Source organism: Anser brachyrhynchus, assembly GCF_964034855.1.
Source record: "Anser brachyrhynchus genome assembly, chromosome: 1".
In the NCBI taxonomy this organism is placed as follows: Eukaryota; Metazoa; Chordata; class Aves; order Anseriformes; family Anatidae; genus Anser; species Anser brachyrhynchus.
The window spans coordinates 45,388,623-45,410,030 of record NC_137694.1 but is presented as its reverse complement, the minus strand read 5'-3'; the positions used below and the strand labels follow the sequence as shown (position 1 = coordinate 45,410,030).

Here is a 21,408-nt window from a genome sequence, read left to right as displayed (position 1 = left end):
TGTGTTGTGTGACTGTATGACTCTTTGACAGTGTTGAGAAAACACCTTGCCTCAGTTGGAAACTGCTTGGAATTGGTTCTGTAAAGAGCAGCATCTTTTGCTGGGCTGCCAGCTAACTGCTTTCAAAGAAAGGAGGGAGCCCCTACAGCCATCTTCGTGAGGAGGCCTGCTGTGGTATTGCTGTTACTCTTTTGGGTTAGTTATGTAGAGTGTAATCCAAGCGAAGAACCAGAAGACAGGCACTGGGAATTAAAATCCTTACTTTATCTCTACTGATAATTAGTACCAGTTACTGTTTGTTGTATTTTTTTTTGTGTGCACATGTGTGTGCCCGTGCATACACTCACATACTTCACTGTATTGGGTAGAGGCAAGCCAAAATTTGTTTTCTAACAAATTTCACTTGGGAGGAAGAGGTGAGACGCAGGTTCCTTCTGGCATTTGCAGTACCGTAGTCAGCCGTGCTGAGCAGCTGAGCCACTCATTGGGTGAGAGGAGCAACCAGCTGCTGCTCGTGCTGCATGCACAGTGTACGTCTGAAAGCTTGGAGGCAACTTCCGTAGAAGTGCAGGGCAGCACCTTTCGATAGTATACCACTTTTTTCCTGGGACTTAAGACGGACTTGGGAAAGACACCAGTATGTGGAAGTGCATGAGAAGGACTTGGTGTCACTCCGTGGTGTTTTACTAAATATACAGCCAGATATTGAAGAGAGCATCCCCTCAACCAGAGCCGCCATCAATATAGATGTTGGTGAGGCCTCCTTAATATTGTATTTTTCTTGTATAACTTTTCCTTTTCTTTTTAAAAAGAAAGATTTAATAGCCAGTTCTTTCTCTTAAGGCAGTTATTTGAATCTTGTCTGGATTCTTTTTAGTTTGCATCTCACATGGGCTTTGCCTTCTCCGAAGGCACTGTGCTCAGCTGCTCTTGATCAGTAAGAATTTAGAGCTGCTTATTAGTTTGGGGGGTGGGAACAAACAAAACCTGTGAAGTAAGGCCACAGCATCTAAAGAATATGCTGGGCAAGTGCATTTGAACTTCTGTGCTTTTTATAGCGTCTTGCAGTCTGGCAGATTACTTTTTGGGGGATTGAATTCAGGATTTTGTACATAGCTAGTGACTCCTTAAATTCACCTGCCTGAATTAATGTACTTCCATATAGCTGAGGCAGTAGTAGAAGGAATATATCTAAAACCAGTGCTCCACACCTTCCTGAAGCTGGTGGAAACTGATACTCTGCTTTTGAGTATTTTACTGGGTTGTTTCGTTTTAGACTATTAAATTGTTTTTCCCTTTCTGCACAGCCTTTTTAGAAAATGACCTGGAAAACTATGTCCCTAGGATACTTCTTAATGCTCTCCCTTTCCTTTTTTTAAAGTCAATTGTTTTTGTCTGTGACTGTCTCTAGAATTTGTTTACTACAGCTATAGGTTATCTTCAAGCCATCATATGCTCTATTCCCCATTGAGATAAAGGTACTTCCCTGAATGGAGGTGTTGATCTTTCCCAACCTTGTTGTTTACTAACAAATACATATTTCCCTGAGCAGTAGCAGCCGAAGACTGTAACTCATATACCAGACATGTGGGAGGTAGGATTTATGATCGGAGTGAATACTGCTCAAACTTGTCACCTCTGTGGATTTATAGCACTTGTATGGAGTGAGTGATAGGAAGATTCTTTCATCCTCTGAAGTTTACTCCTGCTAAGTCATATGTATGAAGTTTGGTTTGCTTTCTGAAATATAACTTATTTTTTGGAAATGCAAAACAAATATCTATGGTAAAGCTGTAGTTTACTTTGATTAGTTTTAAACGTAAGTGCATGCTAGTGGTTATGCCTTGTTGTTGTTAACTTGTGAATTCTTCAAACTTTCCAGCACTTACTCCATTGGAGATGGAACGTTCACTTGAAGGCATTGATGTAAGATTGCTATCTGGAGTCTTTAAACTCGTGTGTTTAGTTATTTAAAAACAAAACCCAAAAACTTGGGTAAATCAAGGTCGTCCTGAATTTCTGCCCGAGAGGAATTTAACTTTTACCCTTGGGACAGTCTTCTGATTGTAGTTTCAGCCCATATTTTCATTTGTGTATGTCTTTATTTCTTATCCTTAACTGTGTCTGCTAAAAGTGAATGGTAATTTGAGAGATAATTGATAACTTCTGAGTGGTGTTGTCTCAAATGCCTAGGCTTGTGGATCTGAGCTCTGTACTGATGTTCTTTTGTTACAACAGTGATCTTGTTGGGTAAAGAAATGATGAATGAAGTGTCATCTTCCACTTTCTGAAAGGTAAATTTTATAGAAAAGTGCAACGTATGCTGAATGAATATTTTTTTATTCTCTTTAGTTAAACAGAACTGAGTCAATGTCTGCCTTCAGATGATAGGACCAATAGGTCACTGGTGTTACTGGATGCTGCATTTTAGTTAGATGCACCTGTGTTCTGCCCAACTCCTTTCTCTAAATTGCTAAGAGATACTGCAATATGTAGAATTATCTGCTACAGAGCTGTAGATTTTGGAGAAGACTCACCTCTTAATGCTTTCAGGGTAAAACAAGAAATAAACCCAAGGCCTAGCTTCCTTTTGCTTCAACAGTGCCATAAACTTGGATGCAGGGTGCGTGCTATATTTGCAATCAACTTTACCTTCCAGATGTACTTAAAACAATTGAGCTTTCTTGATGTATAACTTGTGCTTTTTTTCTCTCTGTTGGACTTGGCAGTTGCTAGCCACAGGGCTAGTGCTTTAACTACTTGTTTCCTCCTGAAAATGCCTAAGTATAGGTACCTAAGTGTAGATGTTGTATCCATTTAAAGTAAAAATGGCCTTTTGTATGTTAAGCTTGTACTGTAACTTCACAGTTCCACTGTAACACATGGATTCACACATTGAGACAGTTACAGTGTGCCACAGCAGTCTTTATGCTAGGGAATTCTTCTGATAAAACACTTTTCTACCTGATGCTGCAAGTTTAGGCTTTGTTCTGTGGCTCAAGCACGCTTTGTAGTTTCATTATAGTCAATAGATATACTCCATTGGGTAAAGTTAGGTACAACTTAAATGTTTGTAGGATCAAGGCATTAATTTTTAGCGTTTTGTTTTCTGCCTTGAGCTCTGTATAAATTCAGGTAGCTTCTAATGTGTTCCTGTGTTGCCTGAGGTTTAAAGTGAAAGTACAGGCAGGTTATTCATCTAATATTACTGTATCTCCAAAATGTTAAGTGTTCCTTTGCCTGTGGTTAACAACTGACTTGGCTATGCCTCTGTGGTGAGAGGTAAGCATTGTCAATATGGCCCAAGTCAGGTTTGCTTCCTTTTGCTCTCATGTGGCTGTGAAGATACCAAGAGCATAAATGGCTGAGCTGGAACCTGCAGGTGGTGACTTTGCTGTTTCTCAAGTTTTTGAATGAGATTGAAGAGACTGGCCAACTGTTTCTGCTGCTGTGTGATTTTGGGTAGCTTCTCAAGGATTCTGACCAACTTTTCAGGAGGTGCAGGGACTTAATTTATTTGTAGGAATTAAAAAACAAAAACTAGATGAGTACAGACCTTTTCTGAAATATTTATTCCCCTTTTTTTGGGAATCAAAGAAAGGAGGGGGGCTTTCCTGAGATGTGTGGAGGCCTGTAGAGAAGATTTGTTTTTCTGTTAATGAAGCTTTGCTGTTTGTTCCGGTATCCATAATTCCCCAGTCATTCCCTTGAGAAAAGGGAAAACATTTTCCTCCCCCAGGAGGTCTAAAGTAAATCTTTGGATACGACCCTTCTCCATGCCTCTTTCTCCTCTCTCTGGTATTCACTGACTTACTGGCCAAGACATGGATTTCCCAGTAGTTAACAATTCCTTACGTTACTTGTTTCACCCGAGAGTGTTGGTGTCTAAATAGCTAGTACTGTCCTGAAATATGTTGCCATTAGCCTGATGAGTAAGTTTGGAGTACGGAAAGGGTGATTTGGAAAAGGGATATTAGAAGTTTTGCTTGTGGTTATCACTAGGACAAAAACCTTCCCAGAACGCAAGCGTGCTTGTGGCTCTTCTGTTAATTTATTTCACCTTGAGTATCAGCTTATGGTTTAGATGGCAGCCTGTAGAAAGTACTCTTATTCTCCCTCATGTTATATCTTAAAGTGTGTACAACAGAGGTTTTTCTGATCTTATTTACTCGTCCCTGTGTATCCAAGTATATATTTAATCCTGTAAAACTTCTGCTCTGCTCAGCAGAACTGTCATTCAGTTGGGTGGCTTTTTTTGGGAGTTCTTCCATAACTAATTCTAGTTTAGAAACAGCTACAGGCTGAATATGAGATGTCCCTTCTTTCTTTCTCTCTAGAGTTGAGATGTCCTAGGAGCGGATTACAGTTAGAGAGGCAGTGTACAATTCATTTCAGTGTGTACGGGAAAAGATTTTAATATAGAATCATAAAGGTTGAAAAAGATCTCTAAGTTTATCTGGTCCAACCATCCCCCATCCACCAATATTACACACTAAACCATGTCCCTAAGCACCACATCCTGGGGGTGTTTAAGGAAGGGTTGGGACAGTGACTCTACCACCTCCTTGGGCAACCCATTCCAATGCCTAAAAACATAACCAGGGGAGAGCATGAACGCGGTCCCCCACTACCACAAATGATGCAGCAGAGTCCTGCTGTTGTCTCTGGGGAAGTGTAGGGATGAAGAAAATCCACTCTAATCCAGACTTTAGACTGAAAATCTTACATTTCAATGTCATCGACGCATATGAGCCATATGAGTTTGCCAAAATTCTATGAGTTTGAATAATACCAGTAACAGTTGTTGTTGTTCCGTTAATAGCGGCATTAGGCTTCCGAACACCTGAAGGTGACAGAGTGGAGGTTAGTGGAAGGCCATCAAAATGTCTGGGACAGTTTGATGCTCTCTGAGACCAGGTGAGAAGAAATGAAGGGAAGTTGGGTCTTCATCCTGGAGAAGAGAAGGCCTCAGGAAGGTGGGAGCTAATAGTGCCCACTGGTACCTGTGGGCAGGGTATTGAGAGTACTGAGCTGGGCTCTTCGCAGCAGCGTGCAGAGGGCACGCAAGAGACAGCAGGCTTGAGTTAAAATAACTGGCTTTAAAAAGAGTTTCACCATGGAGATGTCAACCGCTAGAACAAGTTTCTGAAGGAGGTGTCCATCCTTGGCTGCTTTGACCCAGCTAGATAAAGCCCTGAGTAATTGGACTGGTCTTTGTGACCTTGCTTTGAGCAGGAGGTTGATTAGAAAACTGTTGAGGTCCTTTGCAATCTGAGTGATTCTATGATGCTATAACAAAAATGCAAAAATCCTCTGCTTCATCAACAGAAAGTTGTCCATGTTTGAGTTTCAGACCAAGTATCAGTCATGGGCCTTAATAGTGTGGGTTCAGTGGAAGTGCAGAAAGGTTTTTAAACTTCAAAGGAACTCCTTGAAGTAAGCACTGAAGCTTGTGGGTATGATACGTGAGAACTGCTGGATCTCTTTCACTGAAAAAGGATGTTACCTGGAGAAAAAAAAAAGGAAAAGAAAAAGCTTGAGCTGGTTGCTTAAATTCAGTGATTAAGTGCTCTGAAGTGAATGACTTCTGGATACCCTGTCCATGGTACTGCAGGTGCAGCCTGAGCCCTTCAACAGCTGCAGTAAGCCTGGGAGTGTGCTGGAATAACAGTGGTGTAGTGGTGAAGATGGGGTTGGCTGTGTGTGTGGCTGTTTCCTCTTGTTTGTTTTTCCTCTGCAGGGTTTTCTTTTATCCTTTGAGCTTATAGTTCTCTTCGAAGCCTTAGAACAGTAACAGCAGTGTTTGTGTCTAAAAGCTAGTTAATGTAGTTGACTCACTGCGTAAAGCATGCGAAACTGAGTAGGCTTCACTTCTGTTGGTTAAAAAGCACGATTTTATTGCAGATAATACAGAATAACTTTTGCAACTTGTAACTGCAAGTACTCTATAATTTGTCTTAGACCAGAATTTGTCTCAAATTTCTGCTTAAGCTAAGACCTTTAGGCAGCTTGCTAGTGATTTGCAGGGTTATGAATCAAGTCACGAATAAAAGATTAAAATTAGCTGTTGAACATCATCGCGGTGGTTCATAGCTTCTGCAGTGTCTCCTGGGAGCATGCAGGCAAGGAAGGAAATGTGGCACCTGAAACTTTTTCTTCTACTTCGTGCAGTACTTATGTATCCTTCATAATAGTTATCTTAGACCTTACAGGTGTTCTTTTTCATGCTTGGGATTTTTTAAACTAACCCTTTGTTATGTTGAAGTTGCTGTTAGATAAAAGCTCAAGGATGCATAATTTTTCAATACCTTAGTACTTGTATTTGCTGGAAAAGCAAAAAACATTGGACAAGAATTCTGGCCTTTTTGACCTCTATGTACTAGGGCTTGCTATGGTTTAGTGGCACTTGCAAGATAAAAGTTACGGACTAGTGAGCTAATACAGGTATTGGTGAAATACCCGATACCTTTAGAGAACACTGTAAAGAAAGTGTTCAGGAGAACTTTTTGTGTGTCCAGTAATATTTTTCAAGTCGGTCCATCAAACAAGTTTAGCAGGAATAATATAAATATTCATACAAGTGTATTTCATTCTGGCCTGGAGGAGTGGGGAGGTAATTTATTCTTCAGGTTGACCTTGGTTTTGGCTTCCCCACACAGCTGGTAACTTAGTGTGATAAGGACAAGCTTGGTTACTGTGGGTACTGGAGATCTGGACTGCAGTTAGCAGATAGCGGTGACCATGATATGTAAACTACATATAACTCTGAACTAGACCTGAGCGCCAGCTAAAAGGTCAGCTTTTAAATATTCAGTGACTGCTGGAGAAGTAGAGTTCTGCAATCTTGACTTTCTGCTGTAAGAAAAGCAGAGAAAATGACAGACAGGATCTTCATCTAAATGTAAGATTTTTTTTGGAAACATTCAACATTGCAGTAACTCTTCTGTTGTTGGAGGTTGTCCTTTGCCTCCTATATAGCTTGTGGATTATATTTTGTACTTTCTCTATTATTAGAGACGTTGAAAATAAATTTTAAATAATTTTGTCTTCATCTACAAATGCAGATGTGATGTTTAAGTAAGATTTTTGAAGGGTATGCGGGGGAAACTATTTAAGCCATATAAGCAGTTCCATATCGTAGTCCTTTTGTAGATAAGTAGCATGAGAGAACCATTCTGAAAGACAAAGTGACTTGTAAAGGTTGAAGAAAGTTAAGAAGCAGACCCTGAATTAGTGTTGAACTCTGGGGAGAGACTAAATGCAAGGTTTATAAATGTGGCTAAAAGGGAAGCAAATGCAGCTGGGATGTTCAGCAACCACAATGCTGCCTGTCATGGACACCATGTGATGGTTCTATAACAGATACGTCAAAGACTTTTCATCCTATTTTAAACTGACAAAAATGCTTGATTTACTGCACAGGTGTAGTACATGGAAGGCTCTATTTTCTTGCTTCTCCCTTGTCAAAAAGATTTGGATATAAAGGTAACTTGTGACGTGTATCCTGTTGCAGAGTATCAAAGATCTTCTCTTGCCCCTTCCCCTGTCAAAGTAGCTATGGGCTTCCTCTGCTATGCCATAGTTCATCTTGAAGTGTGGCCGTTTAGAAAGTTCATCTTCTTTTGCCTTTCACTGAGAATAATGATGTAAATGACAGCTGGTTCTAATTCTTATGAACAACCTAAAAACAATTTTTTTAAATTAATTACCAAATTGTTTAATTTTTGTGAGAATTTGGGACATCTGAATTCAGGATCAAGTGCTGAATATATTAAGGAGCGTACTTGTAATTTGTATCAGTCAGTAATTACTGAATTTGGAGGTGCTATGTTCTGTCATCCTGCCCCACTCTGCAGAAATATGCTTCGCTATGAGCTGGCTGGTAGTGACACCAAGGATTACTGCGTGTCTGCAAGGCCGAGTGCAGCGGCAGTGTCTTGTTAGACCAGTATACCTGTTTATTATATACATTGGTCTAATAAAAGATACCATCTCAGCCTACAAACCTTGCTGATACCCTGAAACCATTGGGGTTGCTTTGGAGTGGTACAACTGCAGGAGTCTGCTCGAGGCACAGGAACGTGGCTTCTCCGTCTTTGGCAGCCTCGGGACTCTGCAGCAGAGCGCAGAGGTAGGAGGAAGATGATTTTCTTTCACTCTATGCTTGTTTTCTTCCTTTCTCGTGGCTGTCCTTAATCCATGCCCTGCTGGTCAAGGATGGCTGCTGTGGTCCCATGCTCTGTTTTTTGTATTTAGGCGCTTGTGTTCAGCTGCAACAAAACGACTTGCGATTTCAAGTGGAGAAACTTAATTCTGGGTAGTGTTATCTTTTGTTATCTTACATGTTGTGACCTTAAACTAGAGAGAATGTTCTGTGTGCGATAGCATTCTTGGTCTTATGTCCAAGGCTACACATCTCAAGGAGTTTTAAAAAAAGTGCCTGTAAATGTCGCTTTAATATTGTCTGGAACATTTTTCAGGCCTTCGTTGAAACTTTTTTTGTATGAAAATCAAAAAGCTAAGCTGTAGCTTGAAATACAGCTTCTGGGAAGTAGTGCTTTATCTTGGGGCCCCTGGCAGGACAGGGGGAATATGGAAGTGAATTCTGAGCGTGGTTGGTTTAGGGCTCCTGCCTTTTGGAGAAGCAAAAGAGCCTGGCAGCTGCTGTGGTCCGTAACCCTAAGGAATGGAGGCAGTGGGAAGAGTGTCTCTGCTGCTGGTGTCGTCAGACTTCATTCCTGTGGGGAGAGGACGTTACTCTTCTGCTACTCTTAACTCAGACTTCTTCTCTGTACTACCTACTCCACCCAATGAGCATTTCCTTCCAGAGTTTGGGAATTGAGTTGCAGTGGCAGCAGGAACACTTAATCCATTTCCAAAGGTTTGCTGTTTGTGTGAGAGCTGGGAATTCGTTTGACTGGTGGTGTAGTCTAAATCTGGGAATGATGATAAAGTTGAAACATGCATACGTCACTAAATTTTAACAAACGGAATGGAGAAAAGCATTAAAAAAATCCCCCCTCCAAAAAACTGCCCTTTATTCACCCCGACTTTTCATTGTTTTATCTAGTTATTGCCATGTTAATGCTTTAAAGGCATTATGTGTATTATTACATCAACCAAAAACCCTTGATAACATCTGATTTACCTATCTGCATGGACGATACTGATTACAAACCTTTTCTGCTCGGTACCTGAAGAGAAAAAGCTAACCTGCTTTTCATAGCCAAATATTCCTGCTTAAAAAAGAGCAGATAAACTTTTCCTTCTCTTATGTGTTGTTGTCCTCTGTTACTTTACACCTTCATTACTGTATGAATCTGGCCTTTATGCAGATGAGGATTTAAAAAATTGAAATAATGTAGACTGGTCCAGTGAAGTGGCTACAGCACTTGCCAGTAAGTGGATAGCCTGGGTGCTGTATTTCTGAGTATTTCTCCTCCCCCTTGCAAACCTCTAGGAAAGGTGCTCTGTAGCTACGTTGTTGACTGGATAAATGGTTCTGAGAAATACCTTTGTAAACCCAAGGGGGTAAGTCGGTGGTGTGGTGACTTGGTATTATTTTGAAAGTGGACGTTTCTGTTGCAGACAGCAAAACCTCTCCATTTCTCTTGCTCTGCTGTTGGAACGCTAATGAGGGTTTTCAGGTTGCTCTTTAAAACACTTAATTGCTGTTCAGCACCTTGCAGATGAAGACTAAACCACACTGCAAAGTCACTATTGTAGGTTTGTAATCACATGCTAGCCCACACAAAAGTGGCAAGGCACGATGACCCATTGTTTCATTTTGTAGTTTCTGCTTGCACGTTTCAAATGGAGCATCTGTGTTTTTTAAGACTAATTTTGGAAGATTTTTGTCATCAGATTAAGCTCTGTGCTTAACTGCTCTCCTAAAGCAAATAATACCTGGTGTCTGATCTGTTGTGTTGTGTGTCCTGTAGTTAACACATCTGGTAAGCATGAAGGTTAAAAAAAAAAAACACACCCATTTGTAACTCATTATGGCTCGTTGTTGCTCAGCCTCGTGGTGCCAAGACCCTGGAAATCTTGAATGCTAAAACAATAGATGAAGGGGATTATTTTTCTTGTTGAATGTAGCTGCTGAGCTTATTTAGGTTTGTTTGCATATTAATATTTCAAATACCTTGATTAGTGGGGATATGTGGCTGTTTATTATAGGGAAAATGGCTGGCATACGTGATTAAAATTAAACTTCCAAGTGGTCTTCCTCTAACCTTGTATTGTCAGTTGGTTTTGAGATCACTTTTAGAATACACGTAAGTAATGTCATGGTTATATCCAAAATACGAACAGCGAGAAGCTTACTAAGCTGGAAAAGTAGACATAAATGACTGAGCTCTGAAATCTGAAGGGTAAGAGTCAACAACCCCAAATCTAAAATAGGGAGTTATAACAAGAGAAAAGGATGCTGCTTCAATGCTCACTGAACTCTGTTTTCTGTGGTTTTGTATGTGGAGCTGGCTGAAGTGAATAGCTCTGTCCAAAGCAGCTGCTGTACTTGGCCTGTGTAGCTAACAAGAAAAAATCTGGTTGCAGCCACTTCTCCTGTGTCTCCTGAATTTGGGAATTATTTGTTGTGTGATAGATTATTATGGTTCTTTCCAGTGTAAGGCTTGTTTGGGATATATTACCCATTCAAACGCAGTTCAGTGGTAATAATCTTCAGAATAAAGCACCTGAACTTTATTTCTTGATGACCTGCTCTGATATATTTTTTCATGAGCTCAGCTTCTCTAGAAAAGGTCTAATCTGAGAACGCTGCTCTCTGCATGACCAGCGTCTTGCAAGATAGTGTTTTACTGCAAGGCTCCTGTTGGCTGCCATACTGACCAAGAAACTTAGATGTTCCCTCTGCATTTTTATCTTCTAGGACTTGCTAGTTTGAGATGACTTCCTTTGAATCTCTGGTTCTGACTTCTCTTTAGCCCAGGCAGAACCATGATGCTTCTGGCACTGGTTTGCACCAAGGTTTTTGGTGACTATCACTGTGCTGGCTGTGCAGTCTGGCACTGGGACAGATCACAATAAACAAACTCTAGTTGTACTTGGAGTGGAGAAACTTGGAGCCAATATAAGGATACAGGCCAAAAAAATCCTTTCCTAGTCTGAGACGTTATCATCTCTGGCCCCCAACGCAAAAATCTGTTACTCATGGCAGACAGCTATGTTTCTTCCTGTGCTTCTTCCCATGGGGGGGGTGGGGGGTGAATAAGGGCAATGATAATCGAGCCAAGGGTTTTCAGAAGGAGCTGTAGCCATTCAGAGAGGCCATGGCGATATACTAGGGCTTGTTTTGGGTGGGTTTTCTTACCTTTGTTTGGTGTGTGTGTTTTGTTTTTTTAGGGTTTTCTTTGGTTTGTGTTTTCCCCCTCATCCCTTGTCCCAGAATCTTTAATCATCAACTTGGGTGGTGTGAAACTAATGCAGTAAAGTACCTTTTGTAAAGGCAAGGATCTTCCAGGGGAGACTACAAGGCAAACTCATTCAGCTTGATTTGTAGAAAGATAAGAAATATTACATAGGTACACCCAGACTAATCAGCTCTTTCTAGCTTTTGCAGAATGTTTGAGGATGATCTTTCTCCACCTAGTGGGAGGTTTGATGTGGTGTTTGCTGCCAGGTGAGAAACTGGGACTCTTCTGTAGGCTGTTCAAACTGGGCTTACGAAGCTTCTCTCATCTGGGAGTTATGAGGGGGAAAAGAGCAGTATGTGTAATTCCTTGCAGCCCAGAGTTCTGCGTGATGGCTGCTGTTCGTTGGTTCCAGCACTGACTTCGGTCACTCCGCAGATACAACTGTACTCTCTCTGCTGTTGAGAGTTGTTCCCTGGTAAGAAGGGACAGCACCTGTGTGAAAAATATCAGAAAAGTCCTTCTTACCTGGCTGTATGATGCCATGAAATCTACAGACTGCAGATGAGCTGCTGTTCTTTTTTCTTTAAACTGTTAAGGTTTCAGCTGTGGCTGTCACTATGGGTTATGAGTTATAGTAGATGAGGAGGTCTGAGGTGCCTGGCTGTGGTTGCTGGAGAGACTGCTCTCTCAAGAAATAGAGCTTTGCTTATAAATCTAATTGTGATGTTGGCTGAGTTGTAGTCATTGTACAAGTGAGCTTATAAAAATGCTAGTCAGCTCTGGAGATAGGAAGTGAAATTAAAAAGACATGGAAGGATTCTGGTTTCCAAACCAATTCAAACTTAGTGGTGTGTGTTACAGGCTCTTTTCCTTCCTTTTGTGCTTCCGAAAGTGTGGAATTCACTTTGTAGTGAATTAGACCAACCCTGTGTGTAAACTGCTGTACTGGATCAGCATACAGTTGTAGTGGTGCGGTCAGCAACTAGTAGCAGCTGCTCTGCGGAGGAATATAAGACTGGCACAAACATGGTGATGCTTTCTGGTAGCAGTCCCGAAGTCTGTGCTTCTCCAGCTCATGAAGTGTTTGGACCAGCAGCTTCCTTGGCAGTGTATTTTGTGCTTCACAGTACGAGAGAGATTCACTTAATGCTGCTGCTTCCACCCGTATCAGCTTGTCTGCTTTTAAACCTAAGTGCCATCATCTGCAACCTTCGACAGCAAGGGTTTTCACAGTTTAGCCAGGCACTGTGTGGAATATTACCTTCATTTGACTGTTCTGTGTTTTAACTTCTGTTTAAAGCACTTTTGTTGCTTCATAACGTTTGCACAGTCTCCTCTGTCCGTCTCTTCCATCCCACCTATTGCAGTGCCTCACATTCTCAGAACCCGGTTTTCCTGTGGGTTGGTCTCATTCTCTGATACACCTGGTAATTCTGCTTATCTTTCTCTACCTTTTTTTTTTTCCACAAGCAGTGAGGAAAAGCAGTATTACCCTGCGTGCAGGGTGTGAGTGCTCTGTAGACTTCTACAGCGGTGTGTTTGCTGCTTTTTTCGTAATCCCTTGTATTTAGTTTGGCTTCTGACTGTGGCTGATTAGTGAGCTGATGTTACAGGACATAGTTATTATGACAGCTCAGAAATCTTCTACCTTAAAATTAATTGGATTGACACATCGTTGTACTTATGTAGAAGTAGTTTTTCCTTGCTTGTGCTGCTTGGCGTTTAGGAACAATGCGTCTTGTGCTACTTTTATCAGTCCTCAACTTCATGAGATTCTTCAGATTTCTGTCCTCGTCTTTATCATCTTGAGATAAATCCTTTTGCATAGAGAACAAAGAAGTAGACAAATTACTATCTCAGATCGGTACTGAATGTAATGACTGGTGTCTGTGATGAGAGTCATGTGGAACCGCCATTGACTTCCCTTTTTGTACTTGGCTTCCAACTTTTTAAAATCAAGTCTTAATCCGTGACAGGGTAGGTGCTTTCTAAAAGCAGCCTAAATTCTTCAGGAATTCTACTAAATTCTACTGGAACCTCATTGAAAGCCTTTTTGAAATGTAAGAAGAAAACAAAATTGTCCTTGTCCACATGATCTGTGACTTTCCTCAGACTTATTTATGGGCAGTGACTTGTCTCCCCATGAACAGCTGGGTATTTTTCACTTGTTTTGCCTGCTGTCTAGCTCTAACTAGTGTAGCCATTGGACTTGATTACAGACTAAACCTTGAAAGCTTCAAGCTTTGCATCACTTGCTCACACCTGGAGAATCTGACCTGTTAGTGTTTATGGACAGATGCTTTGGGTGCTTAATATCTGGTTGGCAGCTGAAGTACAAGCATAGCTCCGATTCTGTAAACCCGGGGGGAGGAGACGAAAAAACATTAAAACCACTTATTTCCTTTGAAATATCTTAGCACTTTTCTAACCAAAATCATGTCATTGTCCTTTAATGAAAGAAAACAGAATCCCTTCTGAAAAGTTTTTACTGTCAATTACTGTTGTTAAAAGTCTGTTTGTGGAGCTGCCTGTTAAAAAGGATCTATATAAACTCATGGGCAAAAATTTAAGTATAGGCTCAGGAGGTAAGAGCTATGGTCCTCTGTCACATGAGCAGCGTGTCCTTCTGATCATAGACTGACTTACTGTGAAGGTAAACCTGCAAGTAACTTCTCAACTAAACTTGTAGAGAAAGTTCTCAAGCAAAACAGCGTTAAAGGTAGACCAGAACTTGTTCTTTTGCTTGAAGCATTTGTTGAAGGATTTCTCTCACTGAAGTTTGATTCAGACTAATCTGATAAAGCATTAATTGTATTTGATACTATAAATTTGAACTCCTCATTTGTCCTTAGTAAAGCCTGTATTTAGAAAAAATATCAGATAAAGAACCTGCAGTTATTGAGGAAACACTTTTGCCAATTTTTCAGTCTGTGTATATTAACACATCATGATTATATTCTAACAAGTGGAGGTAAAAGTCCTGATTCTAGACCACTGTTTAATATTTTCAAGGTTTTTGCAATGCGTAGTGGCTGCGAATTGCAGTTCACACATGAACAGTCTGTTATGGGTTTCTAGATGTCTCTGTCTTTCTGAAACTGAGGGTTTTCCTTGAAAAATCAAAACACAACTTGGTTAACTTCAGCGTAATGCTTCTAAGGAGAAAAATAACACAGCTTTGTTCCTCCTGTAGCAGGAACGCTTTGAACCACGGGGTTCTTTTGATTCTCTTATTCCCACCACCCCAGTCATATAGTAATAGCTAGACAAGATGTAACGGCTCATTTCATGTCAGACCTGTGTTTGGAAGTTCAAGCTGTCATATTGTAGTTGGTTGCACTGTGTGTCTGCTCTGTGCCAGTGAGCTGTAGAGCACAGCGTAGTCAAAAAATGTGACATTCATGAAGAGAAATTACTGTTGTTACCTGAATTTTATTTTTCTTAAAAGGAAGGAGGGGAAGCTATTTATCTTGGTTTGGCCATATGTAAACAGTTTCATTAAAAAGCAGAATAGCCAATTCAGGCATAGAAATATTTTAAATGGCATAGTACAAAAAAAAAAAAGTAAAACAATAGTCAAACTACTAAGCAATAATGGTTTCTATTGCACCCTTATAAAAAGGAATGGCAGTAGTTACACAACTGCTTCTACACAATGTCTTTAACTCCAGAAATAAGTGGTTTAATAGTTGCAAAATGTAACTTGTAGTGTTTGTTCCTCTTGGGGCCCTTTCAAGAATCTGTTTAAGGTGATTAGCAGTCACTTCTTGATCATATTATCACTTCTGTTCTCTTGCTGTCTTCAGTTACAGCCAAGTGCTGTGGTAGCAGCAATCTGCTACTATGGGGTTCGTCTCCCAGGCCCAACTGAAATACGGAAACCGCCTTGAAGGGGCAGTGGGGAGCGTGGCTCCTGCTGGCTTTCGGGGGGAGCAGTCTCAGCTCTGGAGGAGAGGTCTCTCTGCCACTCTGTCCGTTGCTTTCCTGGAGACACTTTTGAAACAATATAGATATTCTTATATGTATAAAGTTGGAGTGCTTTTCCCCTCTTTTTTGAGGTTTATAGAAGTTTTCAGGAGTAAGACATGTTTGCTGATACCAAATCTGTATCATTCAGTCTGTCCTGCTTATCACAGTTCTCTGTCCTGCACAGGCTTGATTGCTTCACGGTATCCAAAACAATACTTTGAATGGTCAGGAATAAAGCGGCAGCCTGGAGAATCAGAAGATAATTGACTTTTTTTGTAAAGAGTCCACAGAATTCCAGGATGAAACGAAGAGTAAGAATTTCCCTTAAGGAGTTAAGGTTGTACTTCAAGTACAACCTACTGTTAGACCCAAGGGAAGGCATTGGTGTAGGTGCTTCACAGTTTCTGAATGGGAAAATGACAAGAAAAAGTTTAATTTACGTGTATAAAACTAAGCAGGCACGTTCAGTCTGGCGCTGTATGTGTCTGTTGCTTTGTTAGTCATGCAGAATGCTGCATGCCAGCCCTCTGTTCTCTGGCATCAGCCACCAGAGAGTTTCAAGATGGAGCTGTGGGCACTGAGGACTGCATGGACTTTGACAAAGAGTTTTTATTCTTCTGAGCTCAATGCTTTGCATTATTACTTGAGATTAGCAGAAGCACTCAAGCTGGAATCAGAGCTCATCAAGAACCTATAGATGAGCTGCATAAGGCTTCCTCTGTGCAGACTTCTCCATCTAAGCCTCATTTTGGTCCTTCTCTCCCCTCTGATCTAGCCTGAAGTATTTGTGCTTATTTTTTTAGGGGTTATGAAAAAACATGAAGGACCTATCACTGTTGCTAAGAAAACAATTAGGCCAATATTATGTTCATGTTTGCTGTTTAAACTGACTCAAAACCAGCATAATAAGTCTGTTGCTCTGTAATAACTGAAGGTCAAGTTATCCTTTTGTTCTATCTTGAAAATGATGAACAACTCCAGGAGCTGGAGCCTAGAATAAATAATACCTTAATTGAGAAGTTGGGGAGGAAGCAAATCACCACTAGTTTATCATCCATTTTCACAAAGGTTGTTAATGACGAGTTTTAAACACCTACGTAACTTTGATCAGAATTACATAAAATGTGTTGCTCCTTTTCAGATTCTCGTGGTGTTCAGATTCTTAGGCTTTCTTGACTTCAAGGTTGCTGCTGAATGGAGCTGTGGGGCTGTCACTAACATTGGCTGCATCTTCCATACCCTGTTTTTGAAGTGTGTTAAAATCTGCCTCAGAGTGAATAATTCCTTGCTTTATTCATGTCTCAGTAATACGGAAAAGGAGTAACCCATTCACTTATACATGGTTCAAGAAAAGTATCTGAAGCAGTTGGGAATTAAGAATAATGTTCTAGGGGGCACTCGACTGCAGGCAAGGCTGGTGGGGAACTGGAACCCATCTCCCACCCTGCTTAGGGATGAACAGGAAGTTTACTTCTTGCCATGTGGTTTGTTGTGAGAGGACTGTTTCCTTAATAGTGCTAGTATGGCTGATAAACCTTCTATTTTGTTGTCACTTAATACTGATGTGACAACTCCGCAATGCATGTGGAAGAGTTAGGGAGTTTAGAAGGTTCCTGAGACAGCTGGGAGAGACAGAAAGCCGCAACCTGGTGTCACCCGGTCTGCCATCTTACACCCGGTTTTCTGCAAGTCGTTTGGGGAATTCTGATGGGCAAAAAGAACCTGTCTGTAGTCAATAATACTACAGTTAAGTGTGTGCCTCTTTGCTGTGATCGGCTTTTATGCCCCTCTTCTGTGCCCCTGCCCCCTACTCTTAGAATTAACTGTTAAAATTACGTATTACTTCCAAGATAACTTCAGAAGTCTGCACTGAGTACTAGATACTGTTCTCTGAAGAGCAAAAATAACAGATGGTTAAAAATTAGAGGTCCTTGAATACTTTAACTTTTGTAGAAATCTGGAGAGAGAATGTCATGCATAGTATGCCATAGCTCAAATTGCATTTTCCTTAGCGAAGGTTTCTGTAACTGCTGCTTCAAGGGACAAATAACAGATAATAGTTATGCTATTGAAGAAGGTATTTATCTAGTAGATAATGGTCTCTGGAGATATATTTGCAGGAGGTTTAGCTGCATTTTTCATTAATTTGGATAACTTAAATATCCAGGAATTAATATGAAAAGGCTAAAAGGTTTTTATGTAGTACAACTGTATTAATTACTGAGTATGGTTGGACAGGCGGGCTCTGACTTCTAAAGATGCTGCAGTGATCTTGTTCATGCTGCACCATGAAAATGCAAATGAGTCTTTTTAATGTAAAAGCTGAGCTGTCCTTTAATGCAAGTGTTATTTTTTTTAAATTGCATGTGTTTCTTTTGGAGCATACTGCGTTGATGGTGCTCTGTGTTACAGTGTACTTCAGTGAGGATGCGACTCTTGCTCTTCAGGCATCCTTTCAGATCAGCCCATTGTAATAGTAAGTGTATATGGACAAATGCAGCTGGAGCAGCAGGTCAAAAAAAAGTGCAGGTCAAAAATAAGTCCTACTAAGTTATCCAGATGATAGCTGCTGGCAGAACATTGCAAGCTGTTGTCTTAATACAGTCTTGCAACTTCAAGTAGGGTGATTTTTGTGAGAGAGAACTCCTGGGTTGTCACTTTAAAGGCTGTCAAGCTCTTCAGAATTGAGCTTTTTTATAATTGGATCTGGGAATAGTGGCTATTATTATTAAGTATGCAATCTAATACAAGCTAGCACAAGATGTTTTCATTATAGAATGGCATGTTCTTACCTCTTCTTCAGTGGGGAAGGAAACAAACTGAGTCCAATAGCCAGGAGCAAATTGGGTTTCTCCTCTATTGAGTGAAGACACCCTAGGAAAATATGAATGGGTTGAATGGCATCAGGAAGACCTATGAAAAGTGGGAGACGGGGAGAGCTGCTTGGGAGATGAGCTACTCCTGGGGAGAGGGAGGTGAATGGGCTGAAGTGCTGGGCAAAAGGGGAAGGGTAGAACTAACATGGTGGCCTGACCCGGTCGGTTGTGTTTTTTTATCTTCAGGGGTAAGAGCATTGGGAAAATTGGATGTTGGAAACTTCAATTAAGCATATGAGGTCCAGTTCAGTGAAATACAGCTGCCATCACTAAGTCTCTGTGCCTTGCTGCAGGGAGCTTGAGTAGATGGACAGCATTAGCCAGCTACAATAACATTAAGCACTTGGTCTGCCAGGGTACTCTGCACTGGTGTTGAATTCTCTTTATTATGTTAGTGACTACCTTTACAATTAAATGCTGTCATATCACAAATTACTGCATGTATACGCATTAACAAAGCTTTTAATCTCTAAACCCTCTGTCTTCTACAAAGTGCTTTATTTTGCCAAAGTACCGTTCTGATTGTCTGATAATGTTTCTTTACGAGAATGTGGATCTTGTACAATGAAATCAATATGCTAGACTTCATACACAGAGAAAACTGGTATATTAGGAATTGAAAAGAATATTCCACTGTCCAATGCTAGTGTTCCTTTACAGAGTTACAAGGAGAACAGAAGTAATTGTGCCCATCCATAATGAGATTTAGGAAATTCAGGGTGGTTTGGAACTTGCTTCATGTTTAATGGCAGCTGATAAATCTATTTTCTTTTTTTCTTGCATGATGTTTTTGGTGTATGCGACACTTCATGATAATTTCTGATACATAACTTTCTGTATGCACATCTGTATAGATATGGCTTTTGTTCCTACTGTTGTTTAAGCGTTTCCTGCTTATGGTCTGAGGAATGGAAGTTAATCATGCTGGGATATATATTCCCATATTGGGTGGTCACTGTCTGTGACACAAGCTTTTGAAGTGTCTGACTTTTTAATTCTGTACCCTGCTTCTTGATTCATTATCCAGGTGCTTTTGGCATGTTGTATTTACATGTAGTGGAGGTATAGGTACAAAAAGATCAAATGGGGACAAGAAAGAAAATAAAGAACAGTAGTGTTCAAGTTCTAACATGAATTAGAAATCGATGGGAAATTAATTTATACAGTTACAGGCCAATCTTGTGCTTTTAATTTTGATGAATGAATCAGCCTAGATGGTAGAATAACATTTGCTTGTTGCATCCAAAGTTTTATTGTGGGTGAATTTGTCTGAATCTTATTTGGCCTATTTTTTTCTGAATAAAACTTAACACCTTGATTCTGTTCATGCTTTTTAAGGAAGTTACTTATTTGAGTAAATAATCTCTTAACAGGTATTCATGCGTCATTAGTAGTATGTAGCCCTTTATGCGTAAAAGCTCCAAGTCCTATAACAATAAGCCTACAGTGAACAATTCTTGGCTCAGTTTACATCAGGGCAAATCATTTTTTATGGTACAAAACTTTTTTTTGCCCCCAAAAGTGTCTTAATCCAGTGTGAACACCAAGTATTTTTGTAGAGAAAGATTAGTACCCCTTTCATTTAGCAGCTGCCACCTGACTTCTTTTTTTATTATTAGGCTGCCTTGAGGGCATTGTGTTGAAAGCTGTGAGTCGAGTTCTTTGGCTGATTTTTGCACTGTTGCTGAATGTGTTGCTTGAGCAGTTGCTATCCCCAGTTGCTCATTTCTGCGTCTTTGCTGTGCTGATGTAAGCTTTCGCATGGCTGTGTGACGAACTGGACAGGGAATTGATTTAGGTAAAATATCAGCCAGCAAAAATAGGCTATTTCTTCTTGGTCTCGCTGGTTCAAGAGACAGTACAAGTGCTTAGGCTGGCAGCATTCAAAGAGATGGACAAAGAGAAGGAATGACCAGTCTGAAAACACACAAGGGGGCTCCTCAGGCACCTGCAGGGTGGCCTAGAGCACAGGAATCTCCAGACTTCAGTTCTGGCCTTTCATGAACCTTCTCAGTCTCAACTGAGAGTTAACTTGGATGAACTGGAGCTTCCTTGCTTGCCACTGAAGTGTCTTAGTTCTGACTCAGTAACAGTGTCAAAAACCTGTCAGGAAGAGCCAGCTTTCAGCATTCCTGCCCAGTCTCCTGAAGTAGTGTTACTAACCAGGGAACTGAAGCAATCACCATGTGTTGCTATGAATTCAGAGGCTGGGGGAGAAAGGGATTGCTCTCCTCTAGACGTCCTGGAAATTACAGGTGAGCATAGATGGTGTGTCAGCGGGATGGCCTGGAGAAGATCCCCAGACTTCTGAATCGTGTGCATGGCCAGGAGGTTTAGTGACTAGGTTCACGATTTGGGACGTGCTTCTTCCTCTGCCACAGGTTTTCCGTGGGGCTTTGAGTGACTTGCTGGATCTCCCTCAGTTCTGCGTGCTTAGAAGTAAAAAAATGTACCTTTCTGTGCAGCCTGTCTGTGAAAGGCTTTGATGTAAACCTTGCAGTGGTCACCATGACAGCCTTTAGTACATTAGGAGATAAGAGGAAATCGGGCTGCTTTGCTGTCAGCAGAAGTACCTGTGGAAGGACCTAGTCCAGCCGAGGGCTTCTGGAACAAAGGCTGGCGCTGCCTTGCCCTGCCTGGAGGAGAGTGCTGTGCTGAGGGAGCTGCTGCTCTGCTAGGTCAAGGAAGAGGGGTAGTCCATTATAATTTATGTTCTACCTTCCTACCTCCAGCTTTTAAACGGATCACAGTAGAGATTAGGTTTGAAAAGGGAATTGATCCTTCAGCACAGTGAGGATGGGAGTTTCCAGTGGGCTGCCTTTTGTGTGAAGTTACACAGGCAGAATCCCCAGCTCATTTCTGAGACTTCTCAGAGCTTGACAAGTTTCAAAAGATACAAGGCTATGAAAAAATGTGAGTTTGTTTGTGCAAGTTTAACCAACCTTTACTAAAGGTTCAGTGCATAGAGTCCGACCTGTTTCCCTTCAAGTGTCGGGTATGTTTGAACTTTACGTGAAACATTAGCTAACGCACGCCTGGATTTTTGTCCTTCAAGAGGCCTCCAAATATTTTCTAGGATGTGGGTCTTTTACTGCAGATTATCTTGACTTGATTTTTGACAACTTCTGATTGTGATATTAGTGTCTTAAAGCAAGTAGCAAGGCTTGATTCAGCCCATTGTCTGATAA

At 40.9% G+C, this 21,408-nt stretch overlaps 1 protein-coding gene across 8 annotated transcripts in view; it reads left to right on the top strand.

The window, feature by feature from the left end:
- Positions 1–21,408, top strand: part of CNOT4 (CCR4-NOT transcription complex subunit 4) — a 90,419-nt gene that overhangs the window by 23,864 nt on the left and 45,147 nt on the right. Inside the window, exon 1 of one of the 8 annotated variants that reach the window (XM_080595601.1) lies at positions 5–1,025. The exons of the other annotated variants lie outside the window; for them this stretch is intronic. The gene's annotated coding sequence lies outside the window, so the exon portion shown is untranslated. Of the gene's footprint in view, positions 1–4; positions 1,026–21,408 lie in introns of those variants that run through there. 8 annotated transcript variants of the gene reach the window in all.